Raw genomic sequence first — 16206 nt, 5'->3', positions numbered from 1 at the left:
CATGGTTTGTTCTCGTCCGGATTTATCTTATGCACTGAGTGTTGTCAGTAGATACATGGCTAATCCTGGAAAAGAGCATTGGAAAGCAGTTCAATGGATTTTCAGATACCTACGTGGTACTTCTAATGCTTATTTACAGTTTGGGAAAACTGGAGATGGACTTGTTGGTTTTGTTGATTCTGATTTTGCTGGTGATTTGGATAAGAGGAGATCACTCACAGGTTATGTTTTCACCATTGGTGGTTGTGCTGTGAGTTGGAGAGCAACTTTGCAGACTATTGTGGCATGTTCCACTACTGATGCGAGTATATGGCTATTTCTGAGCCATGCAAAGAAGCTATCTGGTTGAGAGGTTTGTACACTGAGCTTTGTGGAGATTCATCTTGCCCTACCATATTTTCTGACAGTCAAAGTGCCATATATCTTACAAAGAATCCAATGTATCATGAGAGAACAAAGCACATTGATGTCAGATTTCATTATATTCGAGATGTTGTTGCTGAAGGCGATTTGAAGGTATGCAAGATAAGTACTCATGATAATCCTGCTGATATGATGACAAAGCCAGTATCGACCAATAAGTTTGAGCTTTACTCAGGCTTAGTTGGTATTTCTCACTAGTCCTATGGACTTTGACGCACAAGGTGTTTATGCTGATTTGGATGGAGTTATTTATTTTTTTCGACTACTGGAGGGAATTTGGCTCAAGGTGGAGATTGTTAAATTATGATCCAAATTCTAGTACCGTATTGGACTAGACGTAGTACATACGGTGTGGGCCTTTGCGTTGGTACCGACGCGTACGAGTACAACCCGTTTACTTGTCCTACAAGGACTCTCATGTATTGCCCTCATATATACCCCATGTAGTCGCACCTAAGACGGTCTATCGTCTCGTGCTTGTAATACTCCTTCATCATAATGATTGTGCCTTCGTGCGTCCGTGGTTTTCTCCCGCAAGGGTTTCCACGTAAAAATCCATGTCTCTTTGTCTCGTTTATTTCTCGTTATTATCTAACAGGCAAGAAGAAATAACAGAGCAAGAGCTGATGCCAGGAAGCGAACATGAAGAGGATGGTGCTGAGCGGCGACGCCTTGTCATCATCATCGCTACTATCTTTCAGTCTTCACAGGTATGTTGGTATGGTATCATCATTCATGATGTCACATGGTATTTTTAGGTGCGACGAGCCAACCAAAGTGCTAGTACTAGGCAGTACTTTTCACATGCATGATCCAACTTTCACTCGAGATCGGCACCAGCCAGCTGGCTAGATCGGCACCTAATTAGTGCATGTTGCCTAACCATACACCTGGATAGATTAGAGTTGCATGAATAGTACATAAAATACATGTAAATTAACCGGGGACGTCTCATGTAGTGGCGCATCTCCTGTCATGCCTCCGTAATTATCTAGATATTTCTTACTCCCTCCGCCTCTTTATATAAGGTGTACTAGCACAAATGCCCGTGCGTTGCAACAGGAAAAAAACGACGGTTCCTATGAATGGGCCAGGTCGAGCAACTATGCCATAAGACAATGGATGGATCACTGATCAGGACATGCATGGGTATGATTCCTAGTAAATTGATTTGACTGAAGAGCGTAACTTTATTGTTAATTAATTATTTAAATGACTATTGGTACATTCTAAAATTTAAAAGTAGAACATGAAATAAATAGCAATATCAACAAATCTGAAGTAATAGCAGCAGCAAGCTAACCAATCGAGTGTGATAGTTGCGGTAAGCATCTATTCAAATATAATAATGCAGCAAGCATAATCTGCTCATATTGTTTAGTTAAGAAATATATTTTTTGTGTGGAACTCGCATCAAAACGTATTTTATTAGAAAAAATTATAGACACTTATCTTTTCTTGGAGGAATTCATATTAACATGTTTGATGCTTCCTGGGTTTGAATTGAATCTGTAAATATATTCCATGAAAAAAAGAATTTGTAAAATATATGCCCGATACCCTGAATTGAAGCTATGACTGAATTCTCCCTCATGTTACTTCCTATGTTTATTATCTATATCTACTCCGTGCTTCTTTTAACTCAAAGAAATATAGCCAATTTAGTTCACAAATGACACCAAGATGACCATATCATATGTTCAAGTCACAGCCCACCCCTCGTCTCCTACTATGCAACCACACAATTAAAGATGCGTACCAGAGCACTGAAGCGATAAAAAAACCCAGGGATGTTTCCTTCCTGATGCATGTTTGTTCTTGATGCCGAAGGACCGTGGCTTGTGTAGAAAGCAGACCATCGGAAAATTACGCACAACAAGCCCAGCACGCTGGACACATGCCACGCACATGATGTCGGAGACGCATGCAGCCGGCCAGCATGCTTTGCCGCACGAGTGGTGCACATGAGCGCGCATCGCACGTCACGCTCGCCGGACACAGTTACCGTACGCACGCGGCACACCAGCACAGCCGTTGTCCTCCTCAAACCCACCGTCTGCTGCTAGACAATGGACGTCTCGGTCGTCTCATCATCGTGTTCCCTCCTTCCTCCTCTCCAATCGGGAACTGCTAATTCCCTCGATAGATTTGGCGGGCGCGTAGGCGAGGGACGGTCTCGAGCGTTGCCAGAAAGCGCCACGGGGCTCTGGGACTCGCTTCTCAACTGGTTCCGAAGGTTTGCCGCCTAGCCCTCCTCTTCCATCCTTTTCGCTCACGGTCGGCAGGAGGGACGAAGCACCCTGTGGAATTTGCCTCATCGTATGCCTCCTCTCTTCCGATGGCTCCATCTGCGAGTCCGCCTCTACCGCCGAATCCACCTTTTGCCTTCTCTTTCATGAGCCAGTATTTATTGGAGGGTTAGAGGCGGCAGCCAGGGTTGTGGAGATTGGTGTCTCGTGTAGGCAACAAACACGAGCGGGGAGACCGGGAGTGCTTGCGAACGAAAAGACTCCAAATGGGCAACATATATAGGACCCAAAAAAATCACCTAAACGGGGCGGACGAAACCAACAACGCAGCGGGGGATATATAGATAGATTAGTATCACCTTGGATATAGAAAATAAATATATTGAAGAAAAAAAATTGAAAGCGTAAATTCACGGGAAGAAATATTGTGACGGTGAACCCACGGAGTCAATCCGTGCATTATTATTAGGGAAAGATTTGTTTTTTCAAAAGTCAAACAAATGCATTTTTGATCGAGTTCTCAGAAAAATACATCAATATCCACAATATGAAATTTATATCATTTGATCCATCACGAAAAGTAGTTTCATATTTTTATCTATTAGGTATTGTAAATGTTGTTATTTTATTCTATAATCTTGGTCAAACATTCAAATGGTTGACTTCCACGAAAATCAATACACCTTATATTCTTGAACAGAGGGAGCATGTAATGACAACATACCACTGTTTAGATAAAAAGATACAATTTAAATAAAAATATTTATAATTTCTTTTTACAAGGAGAATATATTAATATCGCGGAGATACCAATTATACCCAGCCTTTGCAACAACACACTGTCGTAAAGACATTATGGATGCACACAATCAAAAGACAAAAGGAAGAAGAAGAAAAAAAAAAGACCCCGCTAGAGTGATCAACTCCTTGTAGCTGCAACACGAACCACCACCTAGACACCACCCGAAGTCCAAATTCTTCAAAAGCGACGCCTACAAGAAGAAAACAGTGCACACGTACCATCATCGCCCGATCCTATATCTATTGAGATGTGTCCTTTTCCATACATGGTTGCATATTAAGCTAGCATGTTTACATGCTAAGAGAAATATATTAGTGTGTACCACCTATTTAGTTATATTTGGTTAAATTCGTTTCAAATTAATTGAAGTTCTATCTTCGTCCCAAGTGGATCTTCTCTATTTGATTATTCTGCAGAGGAATATGATCTAAAAAAGAAAAGGCACAAGGGAGTTACAGAACTATTTCAACTTAGCTCACATATGGTTTTCCTTCGGGAACCTTGCAACAAAGATAAAATAAAGATTGTCTTAATATTACCTCCAACGATTGCATTACAATACGTTTAATATACTTGCTATATTACATTGTACAACAACTTATGCTACGGAGACTAGGCAGGGAGTCTTCTCATTGGATGCTCTAGCTCCCTGCTATGCCAATGCTTGATCCCACCCCTCCATGGATGGTGTCTCCTCTTATAGGCATGAGAGAAGGCTTAGTGGGCCTTCTCTTCCATTATTATTATAGATAGTCTTTGTGGACATTATTCACATCACCTTTGTAGTCTATGTAGCTCCATGAGGTATACCATTCATAGTCTTATTTAGGCACTATTCACCCCTACATGAGGTGTCTCCTTCGCGTGAAGTACATGCTTACGAACAGTGTAAATACTCGGCGCCAGCCAGTGCCTCTCGGCTCTAGGGGGCTGCTCCTCCTCCCGTTGGCAGAGATGGCTATGGGCCGATTCTGTGGGTCTGTTAGGGGTTGCTGCTCCCACTTGAGCTGACGGCTTGGCCAGGCTCATTACCAGGAAGATGGTGGCTGCTCGGGGACCTAGGGTTGTTGTGTCGATTTGAGCTGGCAGACCGGCCAGGTTGACTGCCAGGCTCAAACTGGATGTTCGGGTCATGGGGGTTTGGGTCATGACATGGGCGTCGTGACACCTCTGGACCTGGCAGTAGCCGTGGGTCTAGGTCTGGCCGTGGTCTAGCTGGATCCGTATGCGGATATGGCCACGGCTCCTTCCCAAGCCTATTGTTGTCCCCAGAACTGTGACTAGCCCCAGGAAGGCGGTCGTTTATTCCCATGGGAAGAAGCAGCAGCAGCGCAAGAGTTGCAGCTAGGAGGAGAACGGGAGAAGAGGAAGGTGGCGAGCCGTGGTCGTTCATTCATGATGTCTCACGGTATTTATAGGCACGAGGAGCCAACCAGAGCGCTCGTACGAGGCAGTAACTTTCACAAATGCACGATGCAACTTTCACTAGACAATCACATGCTTAGTTTGCCTAACCTAGCCACTGAATCGCATGTGAACAAAAGAAAACTGACGGTGAATGTTTGATATATGCTGGATGCCCAAAAGACGCATTTCCTCTGGTAAAAAAACACACTGGGTGTGGTTGGTTCCGAAACATTTCAACTGTCAAACCATTCACGCATGATGATCCAAAATGACTCGATGTTTAGCGTGTACCATGGCTCCGCTAACGGTCAAGCCTATAGTTATTATAGAACGGCTAATTATTGCAATTATGTAACAAATCAAACCACAATCATGGTACATAACAAGTACTCCCTCTGTACAAATATGTAAGGCCCTCTTGTACTTTGGGTTAACATTTGATCATGTACTTTGACTAGCAAAATCTTTGTTAGTGCTAGCACCTAACTCTTGATAATTACAAGTTCAATTGTAGCACAATACGTGCACATATTATTCAATACAATCTCAACAGTGCATCACCATTCGTGATGTCATATGGTAACTTTCACATGCACGGTCTAACTTTTGGGGAAGCATGCGACATGCATGAATAAGAAAAATACAGGATCCATTGTGACATCATTGTTCTAGAGGTATTTTAGGGTGATTTTTTAAATGATCCAAATCTATTATGAAAGTTTACCAGAAATACATGCATAAATTTATTTTAACATCTGCTCCAAGTCATGCACAGAAAAGAAAGAGAAGAGGAATACATCTGCATCTTAGGTCCGAAATGATGTTCGACATTTGGCTGTCGTGTGTCGTACTCAGCCGTCGTGTAGCAGCATTCACCCATCATTAGTGTCGCTGATCCACTCTCCGGGATGTCCAAGTTTGTGGCTACTTCCTTTGAGATTTTCTGCATGCCACAACAGAAAAAGAAACGAGAATTCAGAGTCAAGATAGAGTCACATTGACTAAAAAAACAAATAATGACCTGAGGGAACGAAAAACCTACTAGCTCGCACAAAACAAAATACAAAGAAAAATATTGATGAATGTCTAAAGTGACTGTAGCATAACTAAGACTGATAAAAACCTAAAATGCAGGGGGGGCTACGCCCCCCCCCCCCCCACTCCACCCCCCAAAAGAACTGAAGCCATACACTGATAAACCAATACAAAAAGTGACTTCAAAAGAGAGAGACTCGTTTTAGGTTAATCAGTGCACATGGTAGCACATTGGTTCCTCCATCTACACGATTACACAAAATCAAATCATCACAAAAATATCGCAGCGCATAGCATTGGGGTTACCTCGGACTATGTGATATAGGGGTACTGCTTGTACCATTTTAATTCCCCTCCTTGTTCTTTTGCTCGCCGTTACCGGTCTCATCACTGTCCTCTTTGTCCATATCCCAAATCAGAAGACCTATATCAACTTCAGTATGGTTGGGATGGGCACCAGCTTCCTTCTTGATCACAACTAATGCAGACTTGACTTTTGATGGTGTGGGTTATTCTTTCCAGCTTTGTAATCATATTACTTTTAGAAGTGGGAGATGCTTAATGCCTAAATAAAAGTCGTAAGTTCTTGCTACTGACACATCATATGACAACATAAGATCCTCAAGCTTCGCCATACTCCCTTTCATGAAGGTTACGTATGCCCCATCCGTACAAGAGATACCAAACATCTTCAGACATGGAAATCCAATTATTTTAAGCTTTTTTCTTGGTTCTATGTGCAAACTCAAGTGTAGCACAACTAATGATGGCAGCTCCTTCATCCCTTAATTCAAAAAAATGATTTATAGATAAGAAAGGCTTGTGAGTGTTGGAGATATCCATTTAGGGACATTAGCAAAACAGATTACACCATCCAAGTAATAACTTTGAAGGGAAGATGGTGTTTGCAGCTCCCAAGCTTACATAGTGAGGAGAGTAGCATTTCCTGATAGCATGTTCATCCATGTTCAAATCTGCCAGCATGTTGCCATCTCTGTTTGAAAAGTGCATCATGATATAAATCACAGAAACTGTTAAAACTTTGTGAAAGAACATGTGGTGCCCCCATGTTTGGTTTTGGTAATTGACGACAATCTCTATGGACTAATGGTTGCCTTGAGTTATATTTGAAGGTTTTGTCCATAGGCTTTTCTTGGAGTACATGTGTTGGTTTCAAGGAGAGTTTGTGTTGACCAAGGTGCTATTAAGGAATTATCCAAAGATTGGTCATGTGAGAGTTGAGCTTATTGCAAGCATGTCTTGAAGAAGAAGATTGTGTGATCATTCATGTTTACCTTCAAGACATCATCCAAATGAAGAGAGTTGGAAAGATTCTAGGTTGATCAAGACTAAGTCAAGAGTGAATCAAGTTGATCAACTCACAAAGCGTAGAAGATGTACCGAGAGGGATCAAGTGATCCCATGGTATGGTAAGCATTGTCCATTGTGCTTTGTGTACTAACCCATGGTCTATGTGAGAGTTCTATGTGGGGTTAGGTACGTGTTCATGGGCTTGCGTCAAGAGGAAGATATCACTCAACCCATGGAGAGGATGACATCAAGTGGTGATCGTCATCAAGATTGCCGTGTGCAAGTTCAAGTGGAGCATCACGAAGAGATCAAGTGCTTGAAGCTTGCCGTCCATTGTGGTGACAATGGACTTGTGAAGATGTGCCGAAGAGTGGCTCACCCATAGTGGACTATGGGGGAGTAATCATCTAGTCTTCATCGAGCCAACGCAATCAAGAAAGGTGGTCCAACTTGAGGGAGTCAAGATCGTCATCATCTAGCTCAAGTGGACCATGTGCAAGGCAAAGGTTTTCCCTTGATAGGTTTTCTATTTTACAGGTCTCATGGTGGTAGTTGGGAGACCGGGTTATAGGATCGATAGCCGTACTATCAAGGGGAGCTCTCAAGTGAGTAGCTTGATCGTATCGTTCGTCGAGAGCTCAAACCATTGCATCCTTGCATCATGTTTCTTGGTTCTTGTTTGGTTCTCTTTGTGAGTCTTAGATCTTATGGTCATCTTGATGACAAGCTTGAGTTCATCGAAAACAGAGTTTGCATGCGTCTTCTATGATGTTTTCGATGTTGGAGGTTTTACCGGTCTTATCCGAGGAAGGGTTCTCACCATTTTCTTTTGGGCCTTTTCTCATTTGCTTCTTATTGGTATTTCTATCAAGATTGTGTTAGCCCTTGTCGCTAGCTTTCCAACAAACTTGGTTTCGTCGAATTCGGAGTCCGTTTGCAGAAGTTGTGTCAGTTTTGGTGTTCTGAAAAGGCTGCAGCGGTACTACCGCGGACAAGAGCGGATGTAATTTTTTACTACCGCTCTTGGGAGCGGTACTACCGCTCTTGGGAGCGGTACTACCGCTTGGAGCAGTACTACCGCGGCTACTTCCGTGGCTACTTCCGCTCGGGACCAAAAACTCGTCACAAGTCCAGCGGTGGTAGGCACGGATGTAATTTTTTAGTACCGCTCGCAAGCAGTAGTACCACTACCCTTAGCAGTAGTACCGCTACCCCTAGCGGTAGTACCGTGAGGTCAAGCGGTACTACCGCTCCGATGGTTCTTCTGGCTTTTTTGCCTCCTTGCTGTTGTGTTTCAAAGGGCTACTACCGCCCTAGCGGTAGTACCGCTCCTCGGAGCGGTAGTACCGCTCGGTGCGGGCTGTGACCATAACGGTTGGATTTTTCCCCACCTATAAAAGGGGGTCTTCTTCCCCAATGAACCTTATCCTTTGAGCTCGTGTTCTTCCCCCATTGTTGACCTCCTTCGAGCTTGCTAACTCTCAATCCCTCCATGGATTCTTGCTAGTTTTTGAGGGAAAAGAGAGAGGAGAGCTAGATCCACATTTCCACCAATCACTTTCTCCTCTATGTGAGGGGAACCCCTTGGATCTAGATCTTGGAGTTCTTGGTGTTCTCCTTCTTGTTCTTCCTCTCATTTTCCTCCCTAGCTTTAGTTGCTTCGGTGGAATTTGAGAGAGAAGGACTTGGGCACTCCGTGTGCCCTTGCCATTGCATTTGGTGCATTGGTTTGAGTTCTCCACGGTGATACGTGGAAGTTACAAGTTGAGAAGCTTATTACTCTTGGGTGCTTGGTACCCTTGAGCTTGCTCCTCGTGGGTGCTTGGGCTCCCTAGACGGTTGGTGATGTTCGGAGCTCAATCATTGTGGTGTAAAGCTCTGGGCAAGCGTCAGGGTCTCCAATTAGGTTGTGGAGATCGCCCCGAGCAATTTGACGGGTTCCGGTGACCGCCCCCAAGGGTTGCCAAAGTGTACGGGTTCGGTGACCGACCCCAAGGGTTGCCATTTGTACGGGTTCGGTGACCGCCCTCAAGGGTCCCTTAGTGGAATCACGGCATCTTGCATTGTGCGAGGGCGTGAGGAGATTACGGTGGCCCTAGTGGCTTCTTGGGGAGCATTGTGCCTCAACACCGCTCCAAACGGAGATTAGCATCCGCAAGGGTGTGAACTTCGGGATACATCGTCGTCTCCGTGTGCCTCGGTTATCTCTTACCCGGGCCCCTTTACTTATGCACTTTACTTTGTGATAGCTGTAGTGTTCCTTGTTATATATCTTGCTATCACATAGTTGTTTATCTTGCTTAGCATAACTTGTTGGTGCACATAGGTGAGCCTAGTTGTTTTAGGTTTTGTGCTTGACAAATTAACTGTTAGGTTTATTCCGCATTTGTTCAAGCCTAAACCGTAATTATTTTAAAGTGTCTATTCACCCCCCCCCCCCTCTAGGCGACATGCACGATCTTTCAATTGGTATCAGAGCCTCGTCTCTCTTTATAGGGCTTAACCGCCTAGAGAGTAAGGATGTCGACTAGGGGTTTAGGATTCTCTGACACTCTTAGTTTCGATGGCACACATTTTGATGTTTGGGTAATTCGCATGCTTAATCTCTTTAGGGTCATGGACCCAAATTTAGAGCGAATTGTAGATATGGGTTTTTCTCCTCCAAAGGATCCACAAAGATTATCTTTAGAGGATGAGAAAAACTCTTATCTCAATGCTCAAGCTTCTAATGTGCTTTTTGATGCTTTGAGCAATGTAGTTATATTTCAACTCATGCCTTTCCGGGATGCTCATGAGTTGTGGACAAAGCTTCAAGATAAATATGGCGTGTCCAAGTTTTGTGGGGATGATTGTTCTCCCTCCACCTCCGGTCGTGTTGTGTTCTCAACTTCTTCTACTTCACCTACATGTGGTTTGCCACAAGGTAATGACATGGTGAGTAGTGGTGTTCATTGCAATGATAATAGTGGGCTTAGTTTTGATAATCCTTCATCACTTTCTTGTTGCGATGCTTCATCTTTGGACTCTAGCACTTCGAGCACTCCAAATGTTTCACATGCTTGTGTTGATAGTCCTTGCATATCATGTACAAATTGCTTGACTAAATCTCATGATGATATGCTTGCTATGTCTTGTTGGCATGATAAAAATGCATGTATTTCCTCGAGTTGTTGTGCTAACAATGTAGAGGAAACCCAACACTCCATGGAACAAGATGTGGTCTTGAATGGTGCTTCAAGGGATCCCACATCATCATCTATTGCTTTTTGCCTTATGGCCAAGGCTTCAAAGGTATCTCCCACTTTGAATCCCAATATATCTTGTGGTTCAAGTGGTGATCGTCATCAAGATTGCCATGTGCAAGTTCAAGTGGAGCATCACGAAGAGATCAAGTGCTTGAAGCTTGCCGTCCATTGTGGTGACAATGGACTTGTGAAGATGTGCCGAAGAGTGGCTCACCCATAGTGGACTATGGGGGAGTAATCATCTAGTCTTCATCGAGCCAACGCAATCAAGAAAGGTGGTCCAACTTGAGGGAGTCAAGATCGTCATCATCTAGCTCAAGTGGACCATGTGCAAGGCAAAGGTTTTCCCTTGATAGGTTTTCTATTTTACCGGTCTCATGGTGGTAGTTGGGAGACCGGGTTATAGGATCGATAGCCGTACTATCAAGGGGGGCTCTCAAGTGAGTAGCTTGATCGTATCGTTCGTCGAGAGCTCAAACCATTGCATCCTTGCATCATGTTTCTTGGTTCTTGTTTGGTTCTCTTTGTGAGTCTTAGAGCTTATGGTCATCTTGATGACAAGCTTTAGTTCATCGAAAACGGAGTTTGCATGCGTCTTCTATGATGTTTTCGATGTTGGAGGTTTTACCGGTCTTATCCGAGGAAGGGTTCTCACCATTTTCTTTTGGGCCTTTTCTCATTTTCTTCTTATTGGTATTTCTATCAAGATTGTGTTAGCCCTTGTCGCTAGCTTTCCAACAAACTTGGTTTCGTCGAATTCGGAGTCCATTTGCAGAAGTTGTGTCAGTTTTGCTGTTCTGAAAAGGCTGCAGCGGTACTACCGCGGACAGGAGCGGATGTAATTTTTTACTACCGCTCTTGAGCGCGGTACTACCGCTTGGAGCAGTACTACCGCGGCTACTTCCGCTCGGGACCAAAAACTCGTCACAAGTCCAGCGGTGGTAGGCACGGATGTAATTTTTTAGTACCGCTCGCAAGCAGTAGTACCGCTACCCTTAGCAGTAGTACCGCTACCCCTAGCGGTAGTACCGTGAGGTCAAGCGGTACTACCGCTCCGACGGTTCTTCTGGCTTTTTTGCCTCCTTGCTGTTGTGTTTCAAAGGGCTACTACCGCCCTAGCGGTAGTACCGCTCCTTGGAGCGGTAGTACCGCTCGGTGCGGGCTGTGACCATGGCGGTTGGATTTTTCCCCACCTATAAAAGGGGGTCTTTTTCCCCAATGAACCTTATCCTTTGAGCTCATATTCTTCCCCCATTGTTGACCTTCTTCGAGCTTGCTAACTCTCAATCCCTCCATGGATTCTTGCTAGTTTTTGAGGGAAAAGAGAGAGGAGATCTAGATCCACATTTCCACCAATCACTTTCTCCTCTATGTGAGGGGAACCCCTTGGATCTAGATCTTGGAGTTCTTGGTGTTCTCCTTCTTGTTCTTCCTCTCATTTTCCTCCCTAGCATTAGTTGGTTCGGTGGGATTTGAGAGAGAAGGACTTGGGCACTCCGTGTGCCCTTGCCATTGCATTTGGTGCATCGGTTTGAGTTCTCCACGGTGATACATGGAAGTTACAAGTTGAGAAGCTTATTACTCTTGGGTGCTTGGTACCCTTGAGCTTGTTCCTCTTGGGTGCTTGGGCGCCCTAGACGGTTGGTGGTGTTCGGAGCTCAATCATTGTGGTGTAAAGCTCCGGGCAAGCATCGGGGTCTCCAATTAGGTTGTGGAGATCGCCCCGAGCAATTTGACGGGTTCCGGTGACCGCCCCCAAGGGTTGCCAAAGTGTACGGGTTCGGTGACCGCCCCCAAGGGTTGCCATTTGTACGGGTTCGGTGACCGCCCTCAAGGGTCCCTTAGTGGAATCACGACATCTTGCATTGTACGAGGGCGTGAGGACATTACGGTGGCCCTAGTGGCTTCTTGGGGAGCATTGTGCCTCCACACCGCTCCAAACGGAGATTAGCATCCGCAAGGGTGTGAACTTCGGGATACATCGTCGTCTCTGTGTGCCTCGGTTATCTCTTACCCGAGCCCCTTTACTTATGCACTTTACTTTGTGATAGCCGTAGTGTTCCTTGTTATATATCTTGCTATCACATAGTTGTTTATCTTGCTTAGCATAACTTGTTGGTGCACATAGGTGAGCCTAGTTGTTTTAGGTTTTGTGCTTGACAAATTAACCGTTAGGTTTATTCCGCATTTGTTCAAGCCTAAACCGTAATTATTTTAAAGCGCTTATTCACCCCCCCCCTCTAGGCAACATCCACGATCTTTCACTTTGCAACTTTGTATATGCATAACTTGGGATCCATGGTTCGTTTGGAAATGATCTTTATATGATTTATGGTCTACATTATGCTTACTTCCATAATATGCCCATGTATGCCATGGTATACCCCACTAGCATGTTGATATCTTGCATCCAAGTGCTTTGGCTGATATAAGTGGATTCATGTTGTTACAAAGTTGCATTTTGTTAAATCCATAGTAATTCAGCCTTGCTTCATATGAATAAAAGCTATGTATGAAAGTGGTTCAATTTCATGTCATCTTTCTCGATAGATATCTCGTCAGTGGTGGAGCTTAATTAGTGAAGGTCTGAGGGGGGCATAGCCCCCCACCCCCCCCCCCCCCCACCCAGGCAAAATAGTGAAGAAAATATACTGCGTGGGCCTTAGATAAGGAAAAGGTCAACTATTTGCCCTCTTAGTTGTTCATGTTTTGGCATAGATGATGTATGGTCCACACAAGTATGGAACATATTAAGTGTGCTTTTGCAGAGGATAATTTATGTACCAGAATTATAACCACTACATGCATTGTTGATGTAGCCAAGTCATGTTGTCTGAATACTGATGACGCATGTATGCAATGGAACCCCTAAGTGATGTTAGCTCTAGAGGCTTGTTTTTCAAAAGGATATTTGGCTCTGATGGTTGTTGTCCTGATATGCTCAAGGAAGTTTCAGATGAAGTACTGAAGAAGTGTGGAGGCCTGCCATTGGCAATTGCCACTATATCTAGTTTGTTGGCAAACTGATCAGCTACCAAGGAGGAGTGGGAGAAGGTTAAAAGGTCGACTGGTTCTACACTGGAAAATAACCAGAGTCTATAGGGAATGAATAGCATACTATCCCTTAGCTATAATGATCTTCCACCTAATCTCAAACTTGTCTGTTGTATTTAAGTGTATTTCCCAAGGATTGTGAGATTGACAACGAGAGATTAGTGAGGAGATGGATAGCAGAAGGCTTTATCAGGTAAGGGCGTGGACAGAGTCATCAAGAGGTCGCAAAGAACTATTTTTACGATCTTATCAACGAAAGCACGGTACAACCAGTGGACACTGGGTATGATGGTAAGGTTCGTGCCTGCCAAGTTCACGATATGATGCTTGAAAGTATTAGCTCAAAAGCAATTGAAGAAAAAAAATTCACTGTTGTAGGTAGAGGCCAAACAAGTTTGACAAATCGTCATGGTTCTATTCGGTGACTATCAATTCAGCACATTGACTAGAAGTTGGCATCCTCATTGGCAAATGAAGATATAAGTCATGTTTGATCTTTAACAGTAACATCATCAGGTTACATGGAACAATTTCCTAGTCTTCCTGAATTTGAAGCTTTACGTGTATTGGACTTTGAAGGTTGTGAGGGTTTGGAAGAGTACGACATGAACAATATGGACAAATCATACTAGCTAAAGTTTCTAAGCCTCAGGGCACCAGCATATCAAAGCTACCACCAAGTGTCGTGGCACTACATGATCTAGAGACCCTAGATCTTAGGGACACACATAGTAGAGTTGCCGGCTGGAATTGTCTGTCTCAGTAAACTACAGTATCTACCCACCCAAAAATTCTGCATGGTACGTAATAGGATCGACAATATGAGAAGCATAAGGGTGCCCCCAATGTTTGATATTACGAGGAGTTCATTGGATGCTTTGGAGGAGCTCGGGAGCCTGGCCAGATTGAATGAACTCAAGTTATTGTTGGATAGTGAGAACATGGACAGGAGTTATCAGGAAATGCTACTCTCCTCGCTATGCAAACTTGGTAGCTGCAAACTCCAATCTTTATGTATATGCCATTCATCTATATGGGATGATTATGATGGTTCCGTCAACTTCCTAGATCCTTGGTCACCCCCACCATCTTACCTTCAGGTATTTGATATGGATGGCAATATCTGTTTTACGAACATTCCAAAGTGGATTTCTTCATCTCTCACAAGTCTTGCTCGTCTGGAAATCATTGTAGCTGAATTAAGGGAGGAGGATTTGCACACTCATGGTGAGCTCTCATCATTAGTTGTGCTACAGTTGCGCTTGCTTACAAGAGCCAAAAAAAGCTTATTGTTATTGGATTCCAATTCTTGAAGAAGTTTTACCTCACTTCTATGGATGGCGCATACATAACGTTCACGGAAGGGGCTACACCGAAGCTTGATAATCTTGAGATGTCATATAACATGTCAGTGGCGAGAACCTATCGCTTCTATTTAGGCATCGAGCATCTCTCATGCCCGAAAGTTGTAGAACTGCATGCCCCCACTATTAGGGAAAACCCTATACACAGAATCTTACCAGCAGCGCGCTTTAAAATAAGGCGCTGCTGCTAAGTAGCAGTAGCGCGCGCACAAAACTCGCTGCTGAAACAAATGTATCAGTAGCGCGCCCTCTCAAAGACGCGCTACTGCTGCCACGACGTCGCCGCGAGGCTAGTTCTAGCAGCAGCGCGTTAACATAAAGAACGCTACTGTTATGGATCATAACAGTGGCGCATTTACACAATAACCGCTACTGCTAAGTTTACTACAAAAATTTAGTCCCACCTCGCTCCGTGAAGAGAGTTTGTACCACCTTAAATATGTTACTTCTACAATTTTCACAAGCACTTGGTCTTCATTGAACTCTATGTGTAGGATATGTGGCCGCAATAGGAATCCTCGCCGGTTCTTAAACCAACCGGTGAGGATTCCTATTGACATATCAGATTGTACACAAAAAGACCATTGATGATCAATGTATTTTTTATGTCTATTTTTACTGACACATAGCAGTAGCGCGTTCTTTGTGAAAGGCGCTGCTGATAGGTCGTTTAGCAGTAGCGCCTTTTGCTACAGCGCGCTACTGCTAAACCATTCCATCTCCCACCCCCACTCTCCTCTATCCGATCCAGATCACACTCACACTCACTCGATCTCCCCCACAACCCCCCGCGCCGGTCCTCCCCCGTCACCCCTCCTCCGATCTGCGCCGCCGTCACCTCCTCCTCCTCGCTGGACTCGGTACCGGCCTCCTCCTCCGTCCTTCCTCCACTCGCCGCTGGCCGGCCCCTCCTCGCTCCGCCTTCCTCCTCCGTCCTACTCTCTTCTCCCTCCTCGAGTCGCCCCTCCTTCTCCCTCCTCCCTACTACATTTTGATTTAGTAGGCTAGTTCATATGCAACATTTTGATTTAGTTGATATGATTTAGTTGATTTAGTAGGCTAGTTGATTTAGTTGATTTAGAACATTTTGATTTAGTTGATTTAGTAGGCTAGTTGATTTAGTTGATTTAGTAGGCTAGTTGATTTAGAACATTTTGATTTAGTTGATTTAGTAGGCTGGTTGATTTAGTTGATTTAGAACATTTTGATTTAGTAGGCTAGTTGATTTAGTTGATTTAGGTTATTTAGAACATTTTGATTTAGTTGATTTAGTATGCTAGTGGATTTAGTATGCTAGTTGATTTAGTTGATTTAGT

General features: G+C 44.0%; 1 pseudogene; it reads left to right on the top strand.

Moving 5' to 3' along the window:
• Positions 1–1065: 1065 nt before the first annotated feature.
• LOC123121222 (disease resistance protein Pik-2-like) lies at positions 1066–15402 on the top strand (annotated as a pseudogene).
• Positions 15403–16206: the final 804 nt, after the last annotated feature.

This window comes from Triticum aestivum, chromosome 5D, assembly GCF_018294505.1.
Source record: "Triticum aestivum cultivar Chinese Spring chromosome 5D, IWGSC CS RefSeq v2.1, whole genome shotgun sequence".
NCBI lineage: Eukaryota > Viridiplantae > Streptophyta > Magnoliopsida > Poales > Poaceae > Triticum > Triticum aestivum.
The sequence above is the reverse complement of the archived record's forward strand: the minus strand, read 5'-3'. Positions and strand labels throughout refer to the sequence as shown.